At 35.9% G+C, this 12,989-nt stretch overlaps 4 non-coding genes across 4 annotated transcripts; all 4 read right to left on the bottom strand.

Annotated features, from left to right (window-relative positions):
• Nucleotides 1-6,011: 6,011 nt before the first annotated feature.
• Nucleotides 6,012-6,104, bottom strand: TRNAI-UAU (transfer RNA isoleucine (anticodon UAU)). The gene is given in 2 exon segments: nucleotides 6,012-6,047; nucleotides 6,067-6,104. It is a non-coding gene; the product is annotated as a tRNA-Ile (tRNA).
• Nucleotides 6,105-8,739: 2,635 nt separating this feature from the next.
• Nucleotides 8,740-8,832, bottom strand: TRNAI-UAU (transfer RNA isoleucine (anticodon UAU)). The gene is given in 2 exon segments: nucleotides 8,740-8,775; nucleotides 8,795-8,832. It is a non-coding gene; the product is annotated as a tRNA-Ile (tRNA).
• A 2,626-nt stretch (nucleotides 8,833-11,458) lies between these two features.
• Nucleotides 11,459-11,551, bottom strand: TRNAI-UAU (transfer RNA isoleucine (anticodon UAU)). Its single transcript is given in 2 exon segments — nucleotides 11,459-11,494; nucleotides 11,514-11,551. It is a non-coding gene; the product is annotated as a tRNA-Ile (tRNA).
• Nucleotides 11,552-12,363: 812 nt separating this feature from the next.
• TRNAL-UAG (transfer RNA leucine (anticodon UAG)) lies at nucleotides 12,364-12,456 on the bottom strand. Its single transcript is given in 2 exon segments — nucleotides 12,364-12,399; nucleotides 12,419-12,456. It is a non-coding gene; the product is annotated as a tRNA-Leu (tRNA).
• Nucleotides 12,457-12,989: the final 533 nt, after the last annotated feature.

Below are 12,989 nucleotides of genomic sequence, written 5' to 3'. Positions count from 1 at the left end.
CTAAACACTGCAAGACTGTTTTACAGTTGAAGCAAGGATAAAATATCAACTCTAGTGATGAGACACTTGCTGTAATTACTTCCACCCCATATGGGACTTGGACCCCCCGGCTTAGGAGGGCGGTGACTTATCCATTATGCCAGTGGTGCTTACTGATGTTCTTATTTAAGACTGTTAGGTTTTTAATAGTCAATTATTTATTTTTGAGGAAAAAGTGAAGCTGTTTACTGTGTTCTTTGCATTACCAAGTCCAGCAAGAAATGTGCTGGTACTATCCAGAGCTGTAAGTATGGATTATCATGCTATATTGCAGAAAATCAATTTGATGCAACTGCTTTACCAACAGTATGTTAATCTTTTCCATTGCTGTTTTGTTGGCTGACTGAAGGAAGATATGCAGTGCATTTGAACCAAAGCAGATGTGTGCTGACAACTTAAATGCACAATCATGTTTGTGTTTTTTCTTTCTTTCTTCCATCCTTTGTAATATCATATTATATATTAAGGTAGCAGTTTATAATCAATGACTAATGACAAAAGAAAAGAAAAAAAAAACAGTATACATAGATGCTCCAGGTGAGGCTTGAATTCATAACCTTGGCATTGCTCAACAGATACTGTCTTATAAGTACCGCGCGCTGACCAATTGCGCCACTGGAGCACTTTGCAGCATTAATTGGTTATGCTAGATGTGGATTTTATTCAATACAATCAGTACAGTCATAAGAATTGAAAAAGAAAATAATTTTTGGTGATGAATGAAGAGCAACAAAGGAACTTGCATGCCAGATGGCACTTGAATAAGCTGTCCACGGCGATAGAAAAGGTTTAAAAAACAAGAACAACAACAATGTTATCATAATTAATGTCATATTTTAGCTTCTGTGGTCATTTTTTACAAGCTAAACACTGCAAGACTGTTTTACAGTTGAAGCAAGGATAAAATATCAACTCTAGTGATGAGACACTTGCTGTAATGACTTCCACCCCATATGGGACTTGGACCCCCTGGCTTAGGAGGGCAGTGACTTATCCATTATGCCAGTGGTGCTTACTGATGTTCTTATTTAAGACTGTTAGGTTTTTAATAGTCAATTATTTATTTTTGAGGAAAAAGTGAAGCTGTTTACTGTGTTCTTTGCATTACCAAGTCCAGCAAGAAATGTGCTGGTACTATCCAGAGCTGTCAGTATGGATTATCATGCTATATTGCAGAAAATCAATTTGATGCAACTGCTTTACCAACAGTATGTTAATCTTTTCCATTGCTGTTTTGTTGGCTGACTGAAGAAAGATATGCAGTGCATTTGAACCAAAGCAGATGTGTGCTGACAACTTAAATGCACAATCATGTTTGTGTTTTTTCTTTCTTTCTTCCATCCTTTGTAATATCATATTAAATATTAAGGTAGCAGTTTATAATCAATGACTAATGACACAAGAAAAGGAAAAAAAAACAGTATACAAAGATGCTCCAGGTGAGGCTTGAACTCACAACCTCGGCATTGCTGAACAGATACTGTCTTATAAGTACCGCGCACTGACCAATTGCACCACTGGAGCACTTTGCAGCATTAATTGGTTATGCTAGATGTGGATTTTATTCAATACAATCAGTACAGTCATAAGAATTGAAAAAGAAAATCATTTTTGGTGATGAATGATGAGCAACAAAGGAACATGCATGCCAGATGGCACTTGAATAAGCTGTCCACGGTGATAGAAAATGTTTCAAAAACAACAACAACAATGTTATCATAATTAATGTCATATTTTAGCTTCTGTGGTCATTTTTTACAAGCTAAACACTGCAAGACTGTTTTACAGTTGAAGCAAGGATAAAATATCAACTCTAGTGATGAGACAATTGCTGTAATGACTTCCAACTCAGACGGGACTTAAACCCGCAACCACTGGCTTAGGAGAACAGTGCCTTACCCATTATGCCAGTGGTGCTTACTGATGTTCTTATTTAAGACTGTTAGGTTTTTAATAGTCAATTATTTATTTTTGAAAAAAAGTGAAGCTGTTTACTGTGTTCTTTGCATTTCCAAGTCCAGCAAGAAATGTGCTGGTACTATCCAGAGCTGTCAGTATGGATTATCATGCTATATTGCAGAAAATCAATTTGATGCAACTGCTTTACCAACAGTATGTTAATCTTTTCCATTGCTGTTTTGTTGGCTGACTGAAGGAAGATATGCAGTGCATTTGAACCAAAGCAGATGTGTGCTGACAACTTAAATGCACAATCATGTTTGTGTTTTTTCTTTCTTTCTTCCATCCTTTGTAATATCATATTAAATATTAAGGTAGCAGTTTATAATCAATGACTAATGACATAAGAAAAGGAAAAAAAAAACAGTATACAAATATGCTCCAGGTAAGGCTTGAACTCACAACCTCGGCATCGCTCAACAGATACTGTCTTATAAGTACCGCGTGCTGACCAATTGCGCCACTGGAGCACTTTGCAGCATTAATTGGTTATGCTAGATGTGGATTTTATTCAATACAATCAGTACAGTCATAAGAATTGAAAAAGAAAATCATTTTTGGTGATGAATGATGAGCAACAAAGGAACATGCATGCCAGATGGCACTTGAATAAGCTGTCCACTGTGATAGAAAAGGTTTAAAAAACAACAACAACAACAACAACAACAATGTTATCATAATTAATGTCATATTTTAGCTTCTGTGGTCATTTTTTACAAGCTAAACACTGCAAGACTGTTTTACAGTTGAAGCAAGGATAAAATATCAACTCTAGTGATGAGACACTTGCTGTAATGACTTCTACCCCATATAGGACTTGGACCCCCTGGCTTAGGAGGGCAGTGACTTATCCATTATGCCAGTGGTGCTTACTGATGTTCTTATTTAAGACTGTTAGGTTTTTAATAGTCAATTATTTATTTTTGAGGAAAAAGTGAAGCTGTTTACTGTGTTCTTTGCATTACCAAGTCCAGCAAGAAATGTGCTGTACTATCCAGAGCTGTCAGTATGGATTATCATGCTATATTGCAGAAAATCAATTTGATCCAACTGCTTTACCAACAGTATGTTAATCTTTTCCATTGCTGTTTTATTGGCTGACTGAAGGAAGATATGCAGAGCATTTGAACCAAAGCAGATGTGTGCTGACAACTTAAATGCACAATCATGTTTGTGTTTTTTCATTCTTTCTTCCATCCTTTGTAATATCATATTAAATATTAAGGTAGCAGTTTATAATCAATGACTAAAGACACAAGAAAAGGAAAAAAAAACAGTATACAAAGATGCTCCAGGTGAGGCTTGAACTCACAACCTCAGCATTGCTGAACAGATACTGTCTTATAAGTACCGTGTGCTGACCAATTGCGCCACTGGAGCACTTTGCAGCATTAATTGGTTATGCTAGATGTGGATTTTATTCAATACAATCAGTACAGTCATAAGAATTGAAAAAAAAAAATCATTTTTGGTGATGAATGATGAGCAACAAAGGAACATGCATGCCAGATGGCACTTGAATAAGCTGTCCACGGTGATAGAAAAGGTTTAAAAAACAACAACAACAATGTTATCATAATTAATGTCATATTTTAGCTTCTGTGGTCATTTTTTACAAGCTAAACACTGCAAGACTGTTTTACAGTTGAAGCAAGGATAAAATATCAACTCTAGTGATGAGACACTTGCTGTAATGACTTCCAACTCAGACGGGACTTAAACCCACAACCACTGGCTTAGGAGAACAGTGCCTTACCCATTATGCCAGTGGTGCTTACTGATGTTCTTATTTAAGACTGTTAGGTTTTTAATAGTCAATTATTTATTTTTGAGGAAAAAGTGAAGCTGTTTACTGTGTTCTTTGCATTACCAAGTCCAGCAAGAAATGTGCTGGTACTATCCAGAGCTGTCAGTATGGATTATCATGCTATATTGCAGAAAATCAATTTGATGCAACTGCTTTACCAACAGTATGTTAATCTTTTCCATTGCTGTTTTGTTGGCTGACTGAAGGAAGATATGCAGTGCATTTGAACCAAAGCAGATGTGTGCTGACAACTTAAATGCACAATCATGTTTGTGTTTTTTCTTTATTTCTTCCATCCTTTGTAATATCATATTAAATATTAAGGTAGCAGTTTATAATCAATGACTAATGACATAAGAAAAGGAAAAAAAAACAGTATACAAAGATGCTCCTGGTGAGGCTTGAACTCACAACCTCGGCATTGCTCAACAGATACTGTCTTATAAGTACCGCGTGCTGACCAATTGCGCCACTGGAGCACTTTGCAGCATTAAGTTATTATGCGAGATGTGGATTTTATTCAATACAATCAGTACAGTCATAAGAATTGAAAAAGAAAATCATTTTTGATGATGAATGATGAGCAACAAAGGAACATGCATGCCAGATGGCACTTGAATAAGCTGTCCACGGTGATAGAAAAGGTTTAAAAAACAACAACAACAATGTTATCATAATTAATGTCATATTTTAGCTTCTGTGGTCATTTTTTACAAGCTAAACACTGCAAGACTGTTTTACAGTTGAAGCAAGGATAAAATATCAACTCTAGTGATGAGACACTGCTGTAATGACTTCCAACTCAGATGGGACTTAAACCCACAACCACTGGCTTAGGAGAACAGTGCCTTATCCATTATGCCAGTGGTGCTTACTGATGTCCTTTTTTAAGACTGATAGGTTTTTAATAGTCAATTATTTATTTTTGAAAAAAAGTGAAGCTGTTTACTGTGTTCTTTGCATTACCAAGTCCAGCTAGAAATGTGCTGGTACTATCCAGAGCTGTCAGTATGGATTATCATGCTATATTGCAGAAAATCAATTTGATGCAACTGCTTTACCAACAGTATGTTAATCTTTTCCATTGCTGTTTTGTTGGCTGACTGAAGGAAGATATGCAGTGCATTTGAAACATAGCAGATGTGTGCTGACAACTTAAATGCACAATCATGTTTGTGTTTTTTCTTTCTTTCTTCCATCCTTTGTAATATCATATTAAATATTAAGGTAGCAGTTTATAATCAATGACTAATGACATAAGAAAAGGAAAAAAAAACAGTATACAAAGATGCTCAAGGTGAGGCTTGAACTCACAACCTCGGCATTGCTCAACAGATACTGTCTTATAAGTACCGTGTGCTGACCAATTGTGCTACTGGAGCACTTTGCAGCATTAAGTTGTTATGCTAGATGTGGATTTTATTCAATACAATCAGTACAGTCATAAGAATTGAAAAAGAAAATCATTTTTGATGATGAATGATGAGCAACAAAGGAACATGCATGCCAGATGGCACTTGAATAAGCTGTCCACTGTGATAGAAAAGGTTTAAAAAACAACAACAACAACAACAACAACAACAACAATGTTATCATAATTAATGTAATATTTTAGCTTCTGTGGTCATTTTTTACAAGCTAAACACTGCAAGACTGTTTTACAGTTGAAGCAAGGATAAAATATCAACTCTAGTGATGAGACACTTGCTGTAATGACTTCCACCCCATATAGGACTTGGACCCCCTGGCTTAGGAGGGCAGTGACTTATCCATTATGCCAGTGGTGCTTACTGATGTTTTTATTTAAGACTGTTAGGTTTTTAATAGTCAATTATTTATTTTTGAGGAAAAAGTGAAGCTGTTTACTGTGTTCTTTGCATTACCAAGTCCAGCAAGAAATGTGCTGGTACTATCCATAGCTGTCAGTATGGATTATCATGCTATATTGCAGAAAATCAATTTGATGCAACTGCTTTACCAACAGTATGTTAATCTTTTCCATTGCTGTTTTATTGGCTGACTGAAGGAAGATATGCAGAGCATTTGAACCAAAGCAGATGTGTGCTGACAACTTAAATGCACAATCATGTTTGTGTTTTTTCATTCTTTCTTCCATCCTTTGTAATATCATATTAAATATTAAGGTAGCAGTTTATAATCAATGACTAATGACACAAGAAAAGGAAAAAAAAACAGTATACAAAGATGCTCCAGGTGAGGCTTGAACTCACAACCTCGGCATTGCTCAACAGATACTGTCTTATAAGTACCGTGCGCTGACCAATTGCGCCACTGGAGCACTTTGCAGCATTAATTGGTTATGCTAGATGTGGATTTTATTCAATACAATCAGTACAGTCATAAGAATTGAAAAAGAAAATCATTTTTGGTGATGAATGATGAGCAACAAAGGAACATGCATGCCAGATGGCACTTGAATAAGCTGTCCACGGTGATAGAAAAGGTTTCAAAAACAACAACAACAATGTTATCATAATTAATGTCATATTTTAGCTTCTGTGGTCATTTTTTACAAGCTAAACACTGCAAGACTGTTTTACAGTTGAAGCAAGGATAAAATATCAACTCTAGTGATGAGACACTTGCTGTAATGACTTCCAACTCAGACGGGACTTAAACCCACAACCACTGGCTTAGGAGAACAGTGCCTTACCCATTATGCCAGTGGTGCTTACTGATGTTCTTATTTAAGACTGTTAGGTTTTTAATAGTCAATTATTTATTTTTGAGGAAAAAGTGAAGCTGTTTACTGTGTTCTTTGCATTACCAAGTCCAGCAAGAAATGTGCTGGTACTATCCAGAGCTGTCAGTATGGATTATCATGCTATATTGCAGAAAATCAATTTGATGCAACTGCTTTACCAACAGTATGTTAATCTTTTCCATTGCTGTTTTGTTGGCTGACTGAAGGAAGATATGCAGTGCATTTGAACCAAAGCAGATGTGTGCTGACAACTTAAATGCACAATCATGTTTGTGTTTTTTCTTTATTTCTTCCATCCTTTGTAATATCATATTAAATATTAAGGTAGCAGTTTATAATCAATGACTAATGACATAAGAAAAGGAAAAAAAAACAGTATACAAAGATGCTCCTGGTGAGGCTTGAACTCACAACCTCGGCATTGCTCAACAGATACTGTCTTATAAGTACCGCGTGCTGACCAATTGCGCCACTGGAGCACTTTGCAGCATTAAGTTATTATGCGAGATGTGGATTTTATTCAATACAATCAGTACAGTCATAAGAATTGAAAAAGAAAATCATTTTTGATGATGAATGATGAGCAACAAAGGAACATGCATGCCAGATGGCACTTGAATAAGCTGTCCACGGTGATAGAAAAGGTTTAAAAAACAACAACAACAATGTTATCATAATTAATGTCATATTTTAGCTTCTGTGGTCATTTTTTACAAGCTAAACACTGCAAGACTGTTTTACAGTTGAAGCAAGGATAAAATATCAACTCTAGTGATGAGACACTGCTGTAATGACTTCCAACTCAGATGGGACTTAAACCCACAACCACTGGCTTAGGAGAACAGTGCCTTATCCATTATGCCAGTGGTGCTTACTGATGTCCTTTTTTAAGACTGATAGGTTTTTAATAGTCAATTATTTATTTTTGAAAAAAAGTGAAGCTGTTTACTGTGTTCTTTGCATTACCAAGTCCAGCTAGAAATGTGCTGGTACTATCCAGAGCTGTCAGTATGGATTATCATGCTATATTGCAGAAAATCAATTTGATGCAACTGCTTTACCAACAGTATGTTAATCTTTTCCATTGCTGTTTTGTTGGCTGACTGAAGGAAGATATGCAGTGCATTTGAAACATAGCAGATGTGTGCTGACAACTTAAATGCACAATCATGTTTGTGTTTTTTCTTTCTTTCTTCCATCCTTTGTAATATCATATTAAATATTAAGGTAGCAGTTTATAATCAATGACTAATGACATAAGAAAAGGAAAAAAAAACAGTATACAAAGATGCTCAAGGTGAGGCTTGAACTCACAACCTCGGCATTGCTCAACAGATACTGTCTTATAAGTACCGTGTGCTGACCAATTGTGCTACTGGAGCACTTTGCAGCATTAAGTTGTTATGCTAGATGTGGATTTTATTCAATACAATCAGTACAGTCATAAGAATTGAAAAAGAAAATCATTTTTGATGATGAATGATGAGCAACAAAGGAACATGCATGCCAGATGGCACTTGAATAAGCTGTCCACTGTGATAGAAAAGGTTTAAAAAACAACAACAACAACAACAACAACAACAACAACAATGTTATCATAATTAATGTAATATTTTAGCTTCTGTGGTCATTTTTTACAAGCTAAACACTGCAAGACTGTTTTACAGTTGAAGCAAGGATAAAATATCAACTCTAGTGATGAGACACTTGCTGTAATGACTTCCACCCCATATAGGACTTGGACCCCCTGGCTTAGGAGGGCAGTGACTTATCCATTATGCCAGTGGTGCTTACTGATGTTTTTATTTAAGACTGTTAGGTTTTTAATAGTCAATTATTTATTTTTGAGGAAAAAGTGAAGCTGTTTACTGTGTTCTTTGCATTACCAAGTCCAGCAAGAAATGTGCTGGTACTATCCATAGCTGTCAGTATGGATTATCATGCTATATTGCAGAAAATCAATTTGATGCAACTGCTTTACCAACAGTATGTTAATCTTTTCCATTGCTGTTTTATTGGCTGACTGAAGGAAGATATGCAGAGCATTTGAACCAAAGCAGATGTGTGCTGACAACTTAAATGCACAATCATGTTTGTGTTTTTTCATTCTTTCTTCCATCCTTTGTAATATCATATTAAATATTAAGGTAGCAGTTTATAATCAATGACTAATGACACAAGAAAAGGAAAAAAAAACAGTATACAAAGATGCTCCAGGTGAGGCTTGAACTCACAACCTCGGCATTGCTCAACAGATACTGTCTTATAAGTACCGTGCGCTGACCAATTGCGCCACTGGAGCACTTTGCAGCATTAATTGGTTATGCTAGATGTGGATTTTATTCAATACAATCAGTACAGTCATAAGAATTGAAAAAGAAAATCATTTTTGGTGATGAATGATGAGCAACAAAGGAACATGCATGCCAGATGGCACTTGAATAAGCTGTCCACGGTGATAGAAAAGGTTTCAAAAACAACAACAACAATGTTATCATAATTAATGTCATATTTTAGCTTCTGTGGTCATTTTTTACAAGCTAAACACTGCAAGACTGTTTTACAGTTGAAGCAAGGATAAAATATCAACTCTAGTGATGAGACACTTGCTGTAATGACTTCCAACTCAGACGGGACTTAAACCCACAACCACTGGCTTAGGAGAACAGTGCCTTACCCATTATGCCAGTGGTGCTTACTGATGTTTTTATTTAAGACTGTTAGGTTTTTAATAGTCAATTATTTATTTTTGAGGAAAAAGTGAAGCTGTTTACTGTGTTCTTTGCATTACCAAGTCCAGCAAGAAATGTGCTGGTACTATCCAGAGCTGTCAGTATGGATTATCATGCTATATTGCAGAAAATCAATTTGATGCAACTGCTTTACCAACAGTATGTTAATCTTTTCCATTGCTGTTTTGTTGGCTGACTGAAGGAAGATATGCAGTGCATTTGAACCAAAGCAGATGTGTGCTGACAACTTAAATGCACAATCATGTTTGTGTTTTTTCTTTCTTTCTTCCATCCTTTGTAATATCATATTAAATATTAAGGTAGCAGTTTATAATCAATGACTAATGACATAAGAAAAGGAAAAAAAAACAGTATACAAAGATGCTCCTGGTGAGGCTTGAACTCACAACCTCGGCATTGCTCAACAGATACTGTCTTATAAGTACCGCGTGCTGACCAATTGCGCCACTGGAGCACTTTGCAGCATTAAGTTATTATGCGAGATGTGGATTTTATTCAATACAATCAGTACAGTCATAAGAATTGAAAAAGAAAATCATTTTTGATGATGAATGATGAGCAACAAAGGAACATGCATGCCAGATGGCACTTGAATAAGCTGTCCACGGTGATAGAAAAGGTTTAAAAAACAACAACAACAATGTTATCATAATTAATGTCATATTTTAGCTTCTGTGGTCATTTTTTACAAGCTAAACACTGCAAGACTGTTTTACAGTTGAAGCAAGGATAAAATATCAACTCTAGTGATGAGACACTGCTGTAATGACTTCCAACTCAGATGGGACTTAAACCCACAACCACTGGCTTAGGAGAACAGTGCCTTATCCATTATGCCAGTGGTGCTTACTGATGTCCTTTTTTAAGACTGATAGGTTTTTAATAGTCAATTATTTATTTTTGAAAAAAAGTGAAGCTGTTTACTGTGTTCTTTGCATTACCAAGTCCAGCTAGAAATGTGCTGGTACTATCCAGAGCTGTCAGTATGGATTATCATGCTATATTGCAGAAAATCAATTTGATGCAACTGCTTTACCAACAGTATGTTAATCTTTTCCATTGCTGTTTTGTTGGCTGACTGAAGGAAGATATGCAGTGCATTTGAACCAAAGCAGATGTGTGCTGACAACTTAAATGCACAATCATGTTTGTGTTTTTTCTTTCTTTCTTCCATCCTTTGTAATATCATATTAAATATTAAGGTAGCAGTTTATAATCAATGACTAATGACATAAGAAAAGGAAAAAAAAACAGTATACAAAGATGCTCAAGGTGAGGCTTGAACTCACAACCTCGGCATTGCTCAACAGATACTGTCTTATAAGTACCGTGTGCTGACCAATTGTGCTACTGGAGCACTTTGCATCATTAAGTTGTTATGCTAGATGTGGATTTTATTCAATACAATCAGTACAGTCATAAGAATTGAAAAAGAAAATCATTTTTGATGATGAATGATGAGCAACAAAGGAACATGCATGCCAGATGGCACTTGAATAAGCTGTCCACTGTGATAGAAAAGGTTTAAAAAACAACAACAACAACAACAACAACAATGTTATCATAATTAATCTCATATTTTAGCTTCTGTGGTCATTTTTTACAAGCTAAACACTGCAAGACTGTTTTACAGTTGAAGCAAGCATAAAATATCAACTCTAGTGATGAGACACTTGCTGTAATGACTTCCACCCCATATAGGACTTGGACCCCCTGGCTTAGGAGGGCAGTGACTTATCCATTATGCCAGTGGTGCTTACTGATGTTTTTATTTAAGACTGTTAGGTTTTTAATAGTCAATTATTTATTTTTGAGGAAAAAGTGAAGCTGTTTACTGTGTTCTTTGCATTACCAAGTCCAGCAAGAAATGTGCTGGTACTATCCATAGCTGTCAGTATGGATTATCATGCTATATTGCAGAAAATCAATTTGATGCAACTGCTTTACCAACAGTATGTTAATCTTTTCCATTGCTGTTTTATTGGCTGACTGAAGGAAGATATGCAGTGCATTTGAACCAAAGCAGATGTGTGCTGACAACTTAAATGCACAATCATGTTTGTGTTTTTTCATTCTTTCTTCCATCCTTTGTAATATCATATTAAATATTAAGGTAGCAGTTTATAATCAATGACTAATGACACAAGAAAAGGGAAAAAAAACAGTATACAAAGATGCTCCAGGTGAGGCTTGAACTCACAACCTCGGCATTGCTGAACAGATACTGTCTTATAAGTACCGTGCGCTGACCAATTGCGCCACTGGAGCACTTTGCAGCATTAATTGGTTATGCTAGATGTGGATTTTATTCAATACAATCAGTACAGTCATAAGAATTGAAAAAGAAAATCATTTTTGGTGATGAATGATGAGCAACAAAGGAACATGCATGCCAGATGGCACTTGAATAAGCTGTCCACGGTGATAGAAAAGGTTTAAAAAAAAACAACAACAATGTTATCATAATTAATGTCATATTTTAGCTTCTGTGGTCATTTTTTACAAGCTAAACACTGCAAGACTGTTTTACAGTTGAAGCAAGGATAAAATATCAACTCTAGTGATGAGACACTTGCTGTAATGACTTCCAACTCAGACGGGACTTAAACCCACAACCACTGGCTTAGGAGAACAGTGCCTTACCCATTATGCCAGTGGTGCTTACTGATGTTCTTATTTAAGACTGTTAGGTTTTTAATAGTCAATTATTTATTTTTGAGGAAAAAGTGAAGCTGTTTACTGTGTTCTTTGCATTACCAAGTCCAGCTAGAAATGTGCTGGTACTATCCAGAGCTGTCAGTATGGATTATCATGCTATATTGCAGAAAATCAATTTGATGCAACTGCTTTACCAACAGTATGTTAATCTTTTCCATTGCTGTTTTGTTGGCTGACTGAAGGAAGATATGCAGTGCATTTGAACCAAAGCAGATGTGTGCTGACAACTTAAATGCACAATCATGTTTGTGTTTTTTCTTTATTTCTTCCATCCTTTGTAATATCATATTAAATATTAAGGTAGCAGTTTATAATCAATGACTAATGACATAAGAAAAGGAAAAAAAAACAGTATACAAAGATGCTCCAGGTGAGGCTTGAACTCACAACCTCGGCATTGCTCAACAGATACTGTCTTCTAAGTACCACGTGCTGACCAATTGCGCCACTGGAGCACTTTGCAGCATTAAGTTATTATGCGAGATGTGGATTTTATTCAATACAATCAGTACAGTCATAAGAATTGAAAGTGAAAATCATTTTTGGTGATGAATGATGAGCAACAAAGGAACATGCATGCCAGATGGCACTTGAATAAGCTGTCCACGATGATAGAAAAGGTTTAAAAAACAACAACAACAATGTTATCATAATTAATGTCATATTTTAGCTTCTGTGGTCATTTTTTACAAGCTAAACACTGCAAGACTGTTTTACAGTTGAAGCAAGGAAAAAATATCAACTCTAGTGATGAGACACTTGCTGTAATGACTTCCACCCCATATGGGACTTGGACCCCCTGGCTTAGGAGAACAGTGCCTTACCCATTATGCCAGTGGTGCTTACTGATGTTCTTATTTAAGACTGTTAGGTTTTTAATAGTCAATTATTTATTTTTGAGGAAAAAGTGAAGCTGTTTACTGTGTTCTTTGCATTACCAAGTCCAGCAAGAAATGTGCTGGTACTATCCAGAGCTGTCAGTATGGAT

The sequence above is a fragment of the Pseudophryne corroboree genome, chromosome 4 (genome assembly GCF_028390025.1).
Source record: "Pseudophryne corroboree isolate aPseCor3 chromosome 4, aPseCor3.hap2, whole genome shotgun sequence".
Lineage (NCBI taxonomy): Eukaryota > Metazoa > Chordata > Amphibia > Anura > Myobatrachidae > Pseudophryne > Pseudophryne corroboree.
Note: the sequence above shows the minus strand (reverse complement) of the source record. Positions and strands in the feature narration are given on the sequence as shown.